This window comes from Trachemys scripta, chromosome 5, assembly GCF_013100865.1.
Source record: "Trachemys scripta elegans isolate TJP31775 chromosome 5, CAS_Tse_1.0, whole genome shotgun sequence".
Taxonomy (NCBI): Eukaryota; Metazoa; Chordata; order Testudines; family Emydidae; genus Trachemys; species Trachemys scripta.
In genome coordinates this window covers 97022886-97037602 of record NC_048302.1, presented here as the reverse complement: position 1 = coordinate 97037602, position 14717 = coordinate 97022886, and the positions used below count along the sequence as shown (strand labels likewise).

The 14717-nt window shown below is 42.3% G+C and overlaps 1 protein-coding gene across 3 annotated transcripts in view; it reads left to right on the top strand.

Moving 5' to 3' along the window:
- The first annotated feature begins 438 nt into the window (after positions 1–438).
- Positions 439–14717, top strand: part of KLHL5 (kelch like family member 5) — a 108557-nt gene continuing 94278 nt past the window's right edge. Inside the window, exons 1-3 of one of the 3 annotated variants that reach the window (XM_034771130.1) lie at positions 439–751; positions 12514–12559; positions 14009–14131. The gene's annotated coding sequence lies outside the window, so the exon portion shown is untranslated. The remainder of the gene's footprint in view (positions 752–12513; positions 12560–14008; positions 14132–14717) is intronic. The other 2 variants (XM_034771129.1, XM_034771128.1) reach the window with 2 other exon arrangements.

The following is a 14717-nucleotide window of genomic DNA, read 5'->3' as shown; positions in this document are numbered from 1 at the left end:
CTGTGGATATGTACTCAGCGTGGCTAAGTCATGCCCTGCTGCCACTACCTGTGCTACTGCAGTTATGCTACTTTTTATACTAGTGCTAGCTCTCATGGAGCTAGCTGAGCATGCCTGCCCCAGCTGGCCTTCCTGTAGTTTAGTACAGAATTGAACAAATAAATATCCTGAAGAGTTGCAGCGCCCCCACATCCCATCTGCCAGCCAGAGGGAATCCTTAGCTCTGGGTAGGAGAGCATGGCTCTATCCCTGCCGCCCCCCATCCCAGGGAATCCCTGCCTAACGCTGCTGAGAAGAAGGCCTAACGCAACATTCTCTCCTGAGGCGACGTGCCTCAACCCCGCCCACTCCCTTGTGTGGGTGCGACCCCGCCTCTAATTTTGCATATCTCCACCCCATCGGCCGGCGACTCTAATTCCTTCCCCCTCAGGCGCGCGGAAGTGAACTGTCAGCTGGCGCGCGGACGGCTGTTGGGGGAGCTGGCCTTCCCCTCCCGCGAGTGACGAGGCGGAGTCTGCGGTTGGGCGGAGGGCGTTGCTGAGGGCCCCTCCCCTTGTTGTGGTCCCCTTCATCTGCCTGGATGAAGCCGCCCTGAGCCGGGGGGGGACCGGATCCCTGAGGGACAAGTTCGGGGCTCGGAGCCGGGAAGTCCTGCAGCAGAGGTGGCCGGGGAGGGGGCTGCCCGGTGACTGCAGTCTCCCTTCCCCTGGCATAGCGGGGGCTCACAGTGACAGCCCCCCTGCCCTGAGAGGTGAGAAGGGGAGACGGGTTGATGGCTCGGCAGCCGGGAGGTAGAGGGGGCGCTTCGAGGGGCAGCGATCCTGCCGCTCTGCTGGACGTGGGCGCTGTACCGAGGAGCAGGCGGCCCCGTGCTAGGAAGCTCCCCTTGGACGGCGGGGAGGGAACTAAACTTAACTTGTGTCAGTGTCGCGTGGGCTTGAGACTCGTGCAAAGGGTGACTCAACTTTGTGTGTGAGGACAGCGGGTGGGGGAGTCCGACGTGAACAGAGGGGTGTCTCACTCCTGTAGACAAGCCCTTAAATACCAAGTAGACTGACTTCAATGGGAGTTGTGACAGTCATTTTTATGCATCGGAAGAAGTGAGGTTTTTACCCACAAAAGCTTATGCCCGAGTAGATCTGTTAGTCTTTAAGGTGCCACCAGACTCCTAGTCATTTTTATGAGTGTTTGGCAGGATCGGGGCCTAAATCTGTACAAAGATAATTGCTCCAAAAAAAAAGCAAGCAAATAATTTAAATTCAGTATGTGTCCTCTTGACTTAGGCTAGTATGTGTGCACTAGTTTAGGCTCCCCAGACCAGATTTCTGGCTCGATTGCTTATTATGTGATAAGAGAGGCTTTTTTTGTTTTAGTTAAACCTCTTCCAAAATGACATATATTAAACAACAACAACAAAAAATCACCCTTATTCCAGAATAAGAGTGGCCACATAGGAGTTATAGTGGTATCACTATATCAGTTTAAATTTCATCTTACTATATACTAGTATAATAACTTTCCTGTGTAGACATGTCCTAAGTGTTTGCAAGGATCAGGATTTAGTTGTTCAAGAAAACAAAAACTCTTTTATGTGGGCAGTTGCTTAATCTTGCTGGAAACAATACCTCCACTTCCTTTTCTTGAAGATTCTTTCCATGAGTGTACTTATTTTGGGTATGAGGAATAAGATCAGGAAAAATAGGTCTTCATGCTATAATGTTCAATCTCACCTCTGACGACTTCTAGTATTCTCAAAATTTAAAATTCAACAAAAGTTGCCATTATAGTTCCATTATTGGCCTTTCCCTTTCCTACGCTGGGGGAATTCTATTGTTTTTTTCCCGATGCCTACAGAAATTTGTGCCTCTCTCAAAATAAAATAAAATTTTGTACAAAAGCAACCAAAACTGGCAGTATTTTGGCTTCTGGTATGTTTAAAAATCTTTATTATACTGTGTTGTGGACTTCCCACATGTTCCACTACAAAATTGGATTATTACTAGCATTTGTATGTGAATTGTATTCTCTTTTCCTTTAGCTTGTGTTGCCAGAGTATTTTCTTGAAAAGTTCATAGAAGTTATCTCTGTTTTGGTATCTCTGTTGTTGTTCAATACTTGTAATGTTGGCAGAATGTTGTTATTGGTGGTTTAAAGCCACAAGGATTTCTGCAGAGAACGGTTCTCTTATTTCTTTACATATTTGTTTAATTGCAAGGCCTTTGGAAATGCACTGTTGTTGTCTGTTAACTTCTAACATAACTGAAGATGAATTTTGAAATGTGTAATTGCAAGGGAATTAATGGGGCACAAATTGAACAAATTATAACAAGTCTTTATTTTATTTATGTATTTACTTTTTGTAATGAAAGCAAGAGAAATGAGACCACTTGATATTGATATTATGTTAGGTACCACCACACTCTTTAAAAGAGAAACTCACCTCAGTGTCAGTAAAAGTGTATTGTGCCTCCTTTTTTTTTTATAGTAGCACTGCTAGGTAATATGTGGATTACAATTCTTAATTTTTGTTCATTGGCCAGAGGGTGAGGATGAGACAGTAGCACATGTGAGGGGAACATATTCATAGAAATATGCTTGTCATTGCTAGATAAATGTAGTTTGAAAGAGAAAGTGTAGCTTCAATTCTGCAAATGCTTACGTATGCTTAACTTTAGGCGTTTAAGTAGTTAAATTGTAGTTCCGTTATCAATCATCTGCTATCCTATCACATAAAAAAGTGAATGTTTGCAGGATCAGATCCTGTGGCATGATGATATTGGAGTGAGAGTTCTGCTACTGACTTTAGGAACAGAATTGGGTTCTAAATGAAAACTATACTTCAAGTTGATGACACGTTTATACCAGAAAATTATTTTTAAGAACTGTATCTTAAATTGTGAATTGCCAAAAAAAACTTTGACCTAGTATTTAAGAGCACAATTTTTAAAATATATTTTAGAACACCATCTGAAGTGACAAATAGGAACAATAGCATTGTTTCAGTTTGGACATAATTCCAAATACATATATGTATATATGTGTGGTTGTAAAACTACGGACACTTATTTGTTCTAGAGAACTGCAGTGTCTACATCTTTAGAAAAGTCAGTTAATTTATCATTCTGTGCAATATCTTGTAAAACACATTTTAGTAATTCCATTATCGTAGTTCAGAAACTCTCCCATAAATAATATATATAGCCACAGTTCTGCATTTCAACTCTTGAATAGGATTTATTTTCTGTGTTGTGCACGTATAGGCCCTAATCCTGCAAGTGATTCTGCTTGGTGGACCCCTGTAGACTTCACTGCGTCTGTGCACAGATGAAGTGATCCATTGGCATGGAGTAACATGTAAGATCTGGGCTGTCATTTGTGTGCTTATTGGTCTGAGAATAGACCTCTACTTAACCATCATTGTCTTACAAACACTGACAGGCAAGATTTGAATATACTCTAAAAATATTCTATTTTAAAATAGCAAGGCACATTGCAATGGATGGTAAAGAAGCTGTTAATTTCAAAGTAACTTTGAAAGTTCATAATACAGATCATTAATATAGATGAGTGGTCTTCCTTCTCTTACCTCCTGTCACCCAAAATTACTGTGATTTTCTTCTAACACCACATCCTACAGTCCTTTGGATCAGTTTCTGTGCTTTTCACAGAGTTTCTTGTGTGGGTAGATGCTACTTCTCTTCCTCACTATAGGCAATTTGGACAAGGGAACAACAGCCTCTTCTACCTCCTTGTAGTTGCTGCAAGAAATGCTTCTCTGTTTCTCTAAATCCCATCTGTTCCATGTGATAGATCAAATAAAATGCTGACCTTTGGGACCTGACTATGCTACCAGTGAATGGGAGGCAGTCTTTTAACTATATAAACCTTCTGTCAGCCCATCTTAAGGTCATGGCCCATGGGCTAGGAACATCAGCCAGATCCTCACATATACTTAGTTGTTGCTCCACTCAGCTTTGCAGGCGCTAACACATTGGGGTATGTCTACATTGCCAAAAAAACAAAAACAAACCCCTGCGGCAGCAAGTTCTTGGTCTACAGACTTGAGGTCATGCTATGGTGCTAAAATTAGCCATGTAGACATTCCACCTCGTGCTCTGAAGCCCGGGAAGGAGATGGGCTTCACAGCCCAAGTCCCAACCTGAGTCAGAATGTTTGCATGGCTGTTTTTAGCTCCATAGCACAAGCAATGCAAGCTCGAGTCCGTAGACTCTGAGATTTTCTGCTCTGATTTATTTTGTTTCTATGTTTTTGCAGTACCTCTGTCCTCTTGGAATCCTCAGCCACAAACTCTCTCTTATAGTTAAATGGCTGACCTGTCTTAGATGCCCTAGCAGCTGAAACTGTCTTTTTTTCTCTCTCTCTTGCTCTCTTTCCTACTCACAGTCAACACATCTCTCGCTCTCACCCTCTTTCCCTGTGCCCCCACCTGTCTTTTGTGCAGGTGCTGTGTTGCTCCCCTTTCATCTATTGTTGGTCTGTATCTGGCCCTCCTGCTGTGAGGTGTCACAGGTCTTAACTGTGCTCAGAGCATGCCTGCAGGATTGGGCCCCACTAGTGAGACAGGTGTTCCCCCTAGCTAGCTTGAGAATCCTGCTCTGGGGCTTCAGCTTGAGCTGGGGCTTAAAGCTGCTTGTTTGCTTTGATGCTACCCCACAGCTTAGGTGGCTTTGCAAATCCTACCTGGCCAAAACTCAGGTGCCTAGCAGGGTAGGCAGATGCTGCGTGATGATTTTCAAAATGTCATTGGTTCCTCAAGAGGTGGACTTGGGTTCCTAAAGAGGCAGATAGGCACCTAAATACCTTTGAGGATCTGAGCTCAGGTCTGAATACTGATAATTACAGTTTAAGTTGGTTTTTAAAATTCTGCTTGGTGTTTTATGGAAGTGGATAATGATGTGTGGATTACAGCAGGTTCTTAACTACTCACTGAATCACTGGTTAGCTTTATGACTTACCTCATACATTTACTTTTAAACTTAGGGAAAGCATACATTTTTTTTGCTCTATTTTTGGGGAGCAGCATTTCCAGTTGTCAGCATATCACAATCAAATATATTTTAATCTTTTTTTCTTTGATATATAATTTACACATTGTTATAATTAACTTAGAGCTCTCTTTTGATGAGGTGGTATAAACACAATATTTCTTGTACATAAGATGGGAATGTAGTTTTGCTTAAATATGTATGTTGTTGCAGCTTGATTCCTAGTCTTGCTTAAAGAAAACTAAAATAGGTTGTGTTGTATTAAAAGGTTATTTTTGTAACAAGTTAATATCTTATGGCCTGCTTCAGTAGAAAGTTAATAGAATCAACTCTAATTAAGCTTCTTTGCCACACAGAGAGCCCTTTCAGGTAAACTAGAGCCCATGGCTTCAATGAATAGCTGTGACATTTACTGGGATATGTAATTTGATTTTGCCCCTTTGATTTAATTCAGAAAATTATATGCAAAGACTTGCAAGTTTGACTAGAGGATATATAATCAGACCATTGGATATCATGGGGATGAGTACAGTATGGGAACCAGAGTAGATTAGAATCATTTGTGCTTCATCTATCTCAAAGGATATAGTTTAGTTAAATTGTTCATTTTATGAACATTAATATGTTAAAGATACTGATTATCAAGCTAAAAATCTTTCACAGTAGAACATCTGCAGAAACTGCAGACTCATGATGTTTGCATGAACACTTGTTCTCCTCTTGGCATATGAAGAAAATAATTCATTCTCAGAGGGGGGAAAAATGTATCTGTTAAGAATTAAATCTTTTTTTTTTCTTCTCTTGCAATTTTCTGGATAGTCTATTATCATTTAGTTCTGCATCCCCACACAATGACATTTAAAAAACAATGTACAAACTGAAAGTCTATAGTTTTAGTAGGGTCACATCAAATTTCTTTTTTAATATTAAAGCTGAAGGGTAATAGACAATTTTTTTAAAGTGTTAGATGCATATGAATAAGAATTGCACTGCCTAGGTTCAAAAGTTACAGATAATGTCAAATAAAGACAATGGAACTACTCAAACACGCGAGTAACTTTACTCAATTGAGTCTTGGCAAAACTAGTCCATAGGTCATTGTACAGTGGGAAACTAGATGTGAATACATGCAAAGTGCTGTCAAATGCACGAAGAAAATAAACTTTAAAACATAGATTAATTTTGCTAGCTGCTTTCACTTATATTAATCTTGGGTTTTACTCAATAACTATAGTAAGCACAAAATTTTCAAATAGGATTTTAAAATAATCACTGTTCTTTCAGTCAAGCACATCATTGCTAGAGGCAAGATACCAGACTAAATGGTCCAGTGAGTTGTTCTTGGAATAGAATCATAGAATATCAGGGTTGGAAGGGACCTCAAGAGGTCATCCAGTCCAACCCCCTGCTCAAAGCAGGACCAATTCCCAACTAAATCATCCCAGCCAGGGCTTTGTCAAGCCGGGCCTTAAAAACCTCCAAGGAAGGAGACTCCACCACCTCCCTAGGTAACGCATTCCAGTGCTTCACCACCCTCCTAGTGAAATAGTGTTTCCTAATATCCAACCTGGACCTCCCCCACTGCAACTTGAGACCATTGCTCCTTGTTCTGTCATCTGCCACCACTGAGAACAGCCGAGCTCCATCCTCTTTGGAACCCCCCTTCAGGTAGTTGAAGGCTGCTATCAAATCCCCCCTCATTCTTCTCTTCTGGAGACTAAACAATCCCAGTTCCCTCAGCCTCTCCTCATAAGTCATGTGCTCCAGACCCCTAATCATTTTTGTTGCCCTCCGCTGGACTCTTTCCAATTTTTCCACATTTTTCTTGTAGTGTGGGGCCCAAAACTGGACACAGTATTCCAGATGAGGCCTCGCCAATGTCGAATAAAGGGGAACGATCACGTTCCTCGATCTCCTGGCAATGCCTCTACTTATACAGCCCAAAATGCCGTTAGCCTTCTTGGCAACAAGAGCACACTGTTGACTCGTATCCAGCTTCTCGTCCACTGTGACCCCTAGGTCCTTTTCTGCAGCACTGCTACCTAGCCATTCGGTCCCTAGTCTGTAGCAGTGCCTGGGATTCTTCCGTCCTAAGTGCAGGACTCTGCACTTGTCTTTGTTGAACCTATTCAGGTTTTTTTTGGCACAATCCTCTAATTTGTCTAGGTCATTCTGTATCCGATCCCTACCCTCTAGTGTATTTACCACGCCTCCTAGTTTAGTGTCATCTGCAAACTTGCTGAGAGTGCAGTCCACACCATCCTCCAGATCATTAATAAAGATATTAAACAAAACCTGCCCTAGGACCAACCCTTGGGGCACTCCGCTTGAAACCGGCTGCCAACTAGACATGGAGCCATTGATCACTACCCGTTGAGCCTGACAATCTAGCCAGCTTTCTGTCCACCTTACAGTCCATTCATCCAGCCCATACTTCTTTAACTTGGCGGCAAGAATACTGTGGGAGACCGTATCAAAAGCTTTGCTAAAGTCAAGGAATAACACATCCATTGCTTTCTCCTCATCCACAGAGCCAGTTATCTCATCATAGAAGGCAATTAGGTTAGTCAGGCACGATTTCTCCTTGGTGAATCCATGCGGACTGTTCCTGATCACTTTCCTCTCCTCTAAGTGTTTCATAATTGATTCCTTGAGGACCTGCTCCATGATTTTTCCAGGGACTGAGGTGAAGCTGACTGGCCTGTAGTTCCCTGGATCCTCCTCCTTCCCTTTTTTAAAGATAGGCACTACATTAGCCTTTTTCCAGTCATCTGGGACCTCCCCCGTTCGCCATGAGTTTTCAAAAATAATGGCTAATGGCTCTGCAATCTCATCCGCCAACTCCTTTAGCACCCTCGGATGCAGCACATCCGGCCCCATGGATTTGTGCTTGTCCAGTTTTTCTAAATAGTCCCGAACCACTTCTTTCTCCACAGAGGGCTGGTCACCTTCTCCCCATATTGTGCTGCCCAGTGCAGCAGTCTGCGAGCTGACCTTGTTCGTGAAGACAGAGGCAAAAAAAGCATTGAGTACATTAGCTTTTTCCACATCGTCGGTCACTAGGTTGCCTCCCTTATTCAGTAAGGGGCCCACACTTTCCTTGACTTTCTTCTTGTTGCTAACATACCTGAAGAAACCCTTCTTGTTACTCTTAACATCTCTTGCTAGCTGCAACTCCAAGTGTGATTTGGCCTTCCTGATTTCACTCCTGCATGCCTGAGCAATATTTTTATACTCCTCCCTGGTCATTTGTCCAATCTTCCACTTCTTGTAAGCTTCTTTTTTGCGTTTAAGATCAGCAAGGATTTCACTGTTTAGCCAAGCTGGTCGCCTTCCATATTTATTATTCTTTCTACACATCGGGATGGTTTGTTCCTGCAACCGCAATAAGGATTCTTTAAAATACTGCCAGTTCTCCTGGACCCCTTTGCCCTTCATGTTATTCTCCCAGGGGATCCTGCCCATCTGTTCCCTGAGGGAGTCAAAGTCTGCTTTTCTGAAGTCTAGGGTCCGTATTCTGCTGCTCTCCTTTTTTCCTTGTGTCAGAATCCTGAACTCTACCATCTCATGGTCACTGCCTCCCAGGTTCCCATCTACTTTTGCTTCCCCTACTAATTCTTCCCTGTTTGTGAACAGCAGGTCAAGAAAAGCTCTGCCCCTAGTTGGTTCCTCCAGCACTTGCACCAGGAAATTGTCCCCTACACTTTCCAAAAACTTCCTGGATTGTCTGTGCACCGCTGTATTGCTCTCCCAGCAGATATCAGGGTGATTTAAAGTCTCCCATGAGAATCAGGGCCTGCGATCTAGCAACTTCTGCTAGTTGCCAGAAGAAAGCCTCGTCCACCTTATCCCCCTGGTCTGGTGGTCTATAGCAGACTCCAACGACGACATCACCCTTTTTGCTCACACTTCTCAACTTTATCCAGAGACTCTCAGGTTTTTCTGCAGTTTCATACCGGAGCTCTGAGCAGTCATACTCCTCTCTTACATACAACGCAACTCCCCCACCTTTTCTGCCCTGCCTGTCCTTCCTGAACAGTTTATATCCATCCATGTACTCCAGTCATGTGAGTTATCCCACCAAGTCTCTGTTATTCCAATCGCATCATAGTTCCCTGACTGTGCCAGGACTTCCAGTTCTCCCTGCTTGTTTCCCAGGCTTCTTGCATTTGTGTATAGGCACTTAAGATAACTCATTGATCGTCCCTCTTTCTCAGCATGAGACAGGAGTCCTCCCCTCTTGCGCTCTTCTGCTTGTGCTTCCTCCCAGCATCCCACTTCCCCACTTATCTCAGGGCTTTGGTCTCCTTCCCCCGGTGAACCTAGTTTAAAGTCCTCCTCACTAGGTTAGCCAGCCTGCTGGCGAAGATGCTCTTCCCTCTCTTCGTTAGGTGTAGCCCGTCTCTGCCTAGCACTCCTCCTTCTTGGAACACTTACCCATGGTCGAAGAATCCAAAGCCTTCTCTCCGACACCACCTGCGTAGCCATTCGTTGACTTCCACGATTCGACGGTCTCTACCCGAGCCTTTTCCTTAAACAGGGAGGATGGACGAGAACACCACTTGCGCCTCAAACTCCTTTATCCTTCTTCCCAGAGCCACATAGTCTGCAGTGATCCACTCAAGGTCATTCTTGGCAGTATCATTGGTGCCCACGTGGAGAAGCAGGAAGGGGTAGCGATCCGAGGGCTTGATGAGTCTCAGCAGTCTCTCTGTCACATCGTGTATCCTAGCTCCTGGCAAGCAGCAGACCTCTCGGTTCTCCCGGTCAGGGCGGCAGATAGATGACTCAGTCCCCCTGAGGAGGGAGTCCCCGACCACCACCACCCTCCTCCTCCTCCTCCTCTTGGGAGTGGTGGTCGTGGAACCCCCATCCCTAGGACAATGCATCTTTTGCCTTCCAATCAGTGGAGTCTCCTTCTGCTCCCTTCCCTCAGATGGGTCATATAGTCCACTCTCCTCATTAGGACCTGTAGAGAGAACATGGAAACGATTGCTCACCTGTATCTCCATTGGTGCATGGACGCTCCTCTTTCTCCTTCTGGAGGTCACATGCTGCCAAACCTCTTCACAATCCTTCTGTCCCTGCTGCGCCTGCTCTGAATCTTCAGAACATTGTGGCTGTAGAAGCATCTCCTGATGTCTGTCCAGGAAATCTTCATTTTCCCTTATGCAACGCAGAGTCAATACTTGTTTCTCCAGCCCTCGAACCTTCTCTTCCAATATGGAGACCAGCTTGCACTTTGTACAGACAAAGTCGCTTCTGTCCTGTGGAAGAAAGACAAACATGGCACAACCTGTGCAGATTACGACAGCTGATCGCTCACCTTCCATATCACCGTCCTCTTAAGAGCTTCCTCAACTGTTGCAAGAACTACTCAGAGGAACCTGCAGATGGAAGCCTCAGTGTGCTCTCCCCAGGCAAACTCCCTCTGTTAGCCTCTGCTGTTCGCCGCTTAGCTGGTTCGCTGCTGACTGCCCTTATATACCAGTCAGGCCCACTTAAGGCCCACCTGGAACAAAGCACTCCCAATTCACACTTTTCCCTTTATACTTCTTCTCCTGCTTTGGTATTTCTGGCAAGGAGGTAGAGCGGATCTGGCTCCGCCCACCAGGGGGAGGGTAGTGGTCCCTTGCTCTCAAGTCTGAGGGAGGCCACTCCACCTCACTACAGAGCCGTAATGCTCTCTTACCATTCTTCCTATCAGAGGGGTAGCCGTGTTAGTCTGAATCTGTAAAAAGCAACAGAGGGTCCTGTGGCACCTTTAAGACTAACAGAAGTATTGGGAGCATAAGCTTTCGTGGGTAAGAACCTCACTTCTTCAGATGCAAGTAATGGAAATCTCCAGAGGCAGGTATAAATCAGTATGGAGATAACAAGGTTAGTTCAATCAGGGAGGGTGAGGTGCTCTGCTAGCAGTTGAGGTGTGAACACCAAGGGAGGAGAAACTGCTTCTGTAGTTGGATAGCCATTCACAGTCTTTCACAGACTGCCATTTCGACCCTCAGGAGGAGTCCATGTGGAGTTCTTCTTCCTGTGTTGTTGGTGGGAGGGTATCTGTGTATCAGTGCGCTGTTCAGTGTTATCTACACCAGCAACACCATCACAGGACCTAACCAGATCAGCTACAACATCACCAGCTCATTCACCTGCACGTCCACCAATGTTATATATGCTATCATATGCCAGCAATGCCCCTCTGCTATGTACATTGGCCAAACGGGACAGTCACTACGCAAGAGGATAAATGGACACAAGTCAGATATCAGGAATGGCAATATACAAAAACCTGTAGGAGAACACTTCAACCTCCCTGGCCACACAATAGCAGATGTCAAGGTAGCCATCTTACAGCAAAAAAACTTCAGGACCAGACTCCAAAGAGAAACTGCTGAGCTCCAGTTCATTTGCAAATTTGACACCATCAGATCAGGATTAAACAAAGACTGTGAATGGCTATCTTAGAATACAGAATCTATAATAAAAGAGCCGTCCAACTTGGAAATATTGTATAGAAAGTGGAATATGTTACCTCTTCCCAGATTTTGAAGTCTTTACATGTAGTTACTACAGTTCATAGTATTGTACTCTTCTTATTCCATGTGGATATTTTCTCCTCAAGAAGTCTTTGAGGCTCACTGCTCCTGTCAAACAGGATATGTGTTGGAGAATTTCACCTGTCAGCTCATGACAGCATCACCAGAAAAATCATCAGCTCATCACACTAGTACCAGAAAAAGATAACATTGACTAAACTAAGAGTGACTGGGAATGAGCGTTAGTAGCACTAGGAGATTGCAGTTGGAGATGGTTGGGCGGGGGGTAAGCTCCAGGGGAAAAGAAATCCAGACAGAGGTTTACCAAACCTAAAAACTTCAAATTGTAAAGTTCAAATTTTTGGTTGTGTGAGCAGCTTTTCAAACACTTGTATTTTCTCCCATTGTCTTTAAATAATGCAACATACAAGATTTTTTTTAAATTAACTGTAATCCTGGCTGTTCATTAGTAAGAAAAGTGAGGCCTACTTAGCAACTCCTCATAAACAAAGCAAACTTTAAACTGGAGGGAACCATTTTTCCTTCAGAAAATTGGGTTTGGAGTGTGGCAAAAATACTTACAATCATAGAACAAAACAGATGAAGGGAATAGTCATGGCTCTGACCTTTAAATGTTGCCAAAGCTTGCACATGAAAACCTAAATTAATAGATTTACAAATGCGTATTTTATAGGTTCACTGCCAAGATTCATAGAACAAAGAGAATCAATTTTTTGGCCAATCTGTTCTACATAGGGTTTTCCATGTGTGTGGTCTAATATAATCCTTCTGTGGTTATGCACGCCCTTCATGCTCATGATCTAGTATTGACAGTAACATTCTCATGTGTAAATAATTCTGAACCTGGAGCCTTGTTAAATATTAAAATCCAACATGAAGATCTTCTTGCTGCCTGCTTTATGCATAACCTGTTTCACTTTTGATCGTGGGTTCTTCTTCTCAAAGTATAGAGGGAAGAGAGTCCTTCAAGAGAAAGCGGGAAGAGAGCAATGAAGGGTAGGAGAAAACAGAAGGATTTTGACTATTGCTTTCCATGACTTCCCTCCATACCCTACTCCCCTCCCACCACTTTCAAAAAACTAAAGGTGAACTGTCTCTTGGCAGCCCACTAGGCTACTGTGCAATTACAGCTAATCTTTAAAACAGTATAAGTAAGGAGAGAGCTACCTTACAATTAAAGCCTTTTTGAGATTGTCCTTGAAAGTTTTCCCTTTTCCTTTCCAATGTGCCATCCATCCCCATCTCTCCTTTCTCTCCCCACCCTCTCCACAATACTACAGCACAATGCAAGTATAGGAGACCTGATGTTGTGATTCAATATGAAGTTGCAGGAGGTTGTCCCATTTGGCACAGGGTGGCAATACTGTAAACAAATGTATAGGCATGTTAGATATACACAGGTGTAACATTTAAAATGTGAACAACATTGAAATAAGAAATACTTTAAAATTCATAATGCTATGAAACTTGATTGTACATTATGTATGTAGAAAGTTAGTGGCATTGCCATTAAATTCTCAATATTTGCTGGCATTTTGATCAACTTTTATGGGAAGAGAGGATATAGATGCATGGGATCATCAATAATACAGTATTCAGAAAGTAGATGAGAAAAGCATTATGTATGAGTTCTTGCAGTGGCAAGCAATCAAAAGATATGAGATGTATTCTGACTTTGCTATCTTTTGAAAGATTGAAATAGCATATGCATTAATCAGTCTAGTTTAAGTTTAAACTGTTAATTGTTCTTATATAGTGGACAATACCCCACATTATAAAAACCTGCACATCATTCTTATATTTGTTAGTAGCATACAGATTGTGTAGTATAAGCAAAGTCTCTCGTTCCTCTTGTTCTTGAATATTAGGTTTTCTCCTTATCAAGCCTGAAATTAAGTGTTACCTATAAAACAGTTTAGGAACATATTTATTAATAGTATCTGGCTTATATTATTTAATACTGTAGGTGTCCATAACTTCATAGATGCAATAAGACATGATCCAAGTACACAGATGCTTAAAATCTAAACTGTACAGAACACAAAGATATCAGCAAGGTTGAGTGTCAAAGCAAGAGTGTGCACGTGTGCGTGTGCAGTGTGAAAGGAAGGGGGAGGGAACTCACAGGAAAGCATTTTGTTGTTCATGGGCAAAGTTAGCATTGCTATTATTGGAGTCCTCATTTTACATTAACTTTAATATAATAAAGCTCCCTAGTATTATAGCTTTGTGTTGAATTATGCCTTCTACATTGTTTACATCTAATTTGATCTAAATAAATTTTGACTCGACTTAAAAGCTAAAATACTATGTCTAAAAACAGCAACAAAAATCATAGGTGTTGAATGTCAGTGTAGTAACAAACCTATGCAATCTGATTATAATTACAATATTAAATCATTAGATGTATTTTGTATATTAAATCTTTATTCTTGTTTCTATTAGTCTAAACCTGATAAGGCTCAAAAAGCTTTTCACTAAGAAGAAGCATGGAATTTTAAGCCTGGAAGTATTCTTCTAGAAAAAAAAGAAGAAAGAGAATCTATTAAGATTCCTGAGCAGATACAGGTATTTATCATTTGATCTTCCCACACTGTCATAAATCCGCAACTTAAGTTTAGTTAATCAGTGGTTTATTTCCTTCAACTAGCTAATTTAAATTTCAGTTGCATTTTTGCATAAGTAATTGACTGAATTTGGTCAGAGAACTATAGTTGAAAATACAGTAAATGCATTTCAGTAAAAATCCAACTAGTTCTTCGCTTCGTCATAAATATTCTCAATGTATTATATAATTTTAAAAAAAATTAGATGAAGCATTTTAAAGAGCGACCCTATGATTTGTATGTGTGTGAAACAGGTAATGAATGGTAAGGGGAAGATAAATTAGTAAATAGTTGCAAACCATTTTAAAATACTACAGAAAAACTTAGATTTAAGAAAGTGAAAATAGTAGTTAATCTTGACTGTCAGACTTACCATCTGGGACAATAGAGAAAATTGGATGGTAGACCTTTGTCCTATAGTTTCATCTTGGTTCAGCTCTCACTTTCTTCTGGAGGCCAAGCCAGTCCGCTTTGAGGTTTGTCTTAAGCTGTGTGTATGTTGTCTTGGTAGACAGGCCTTGCTTCTCCGGGAATGAAATAATTTTGGT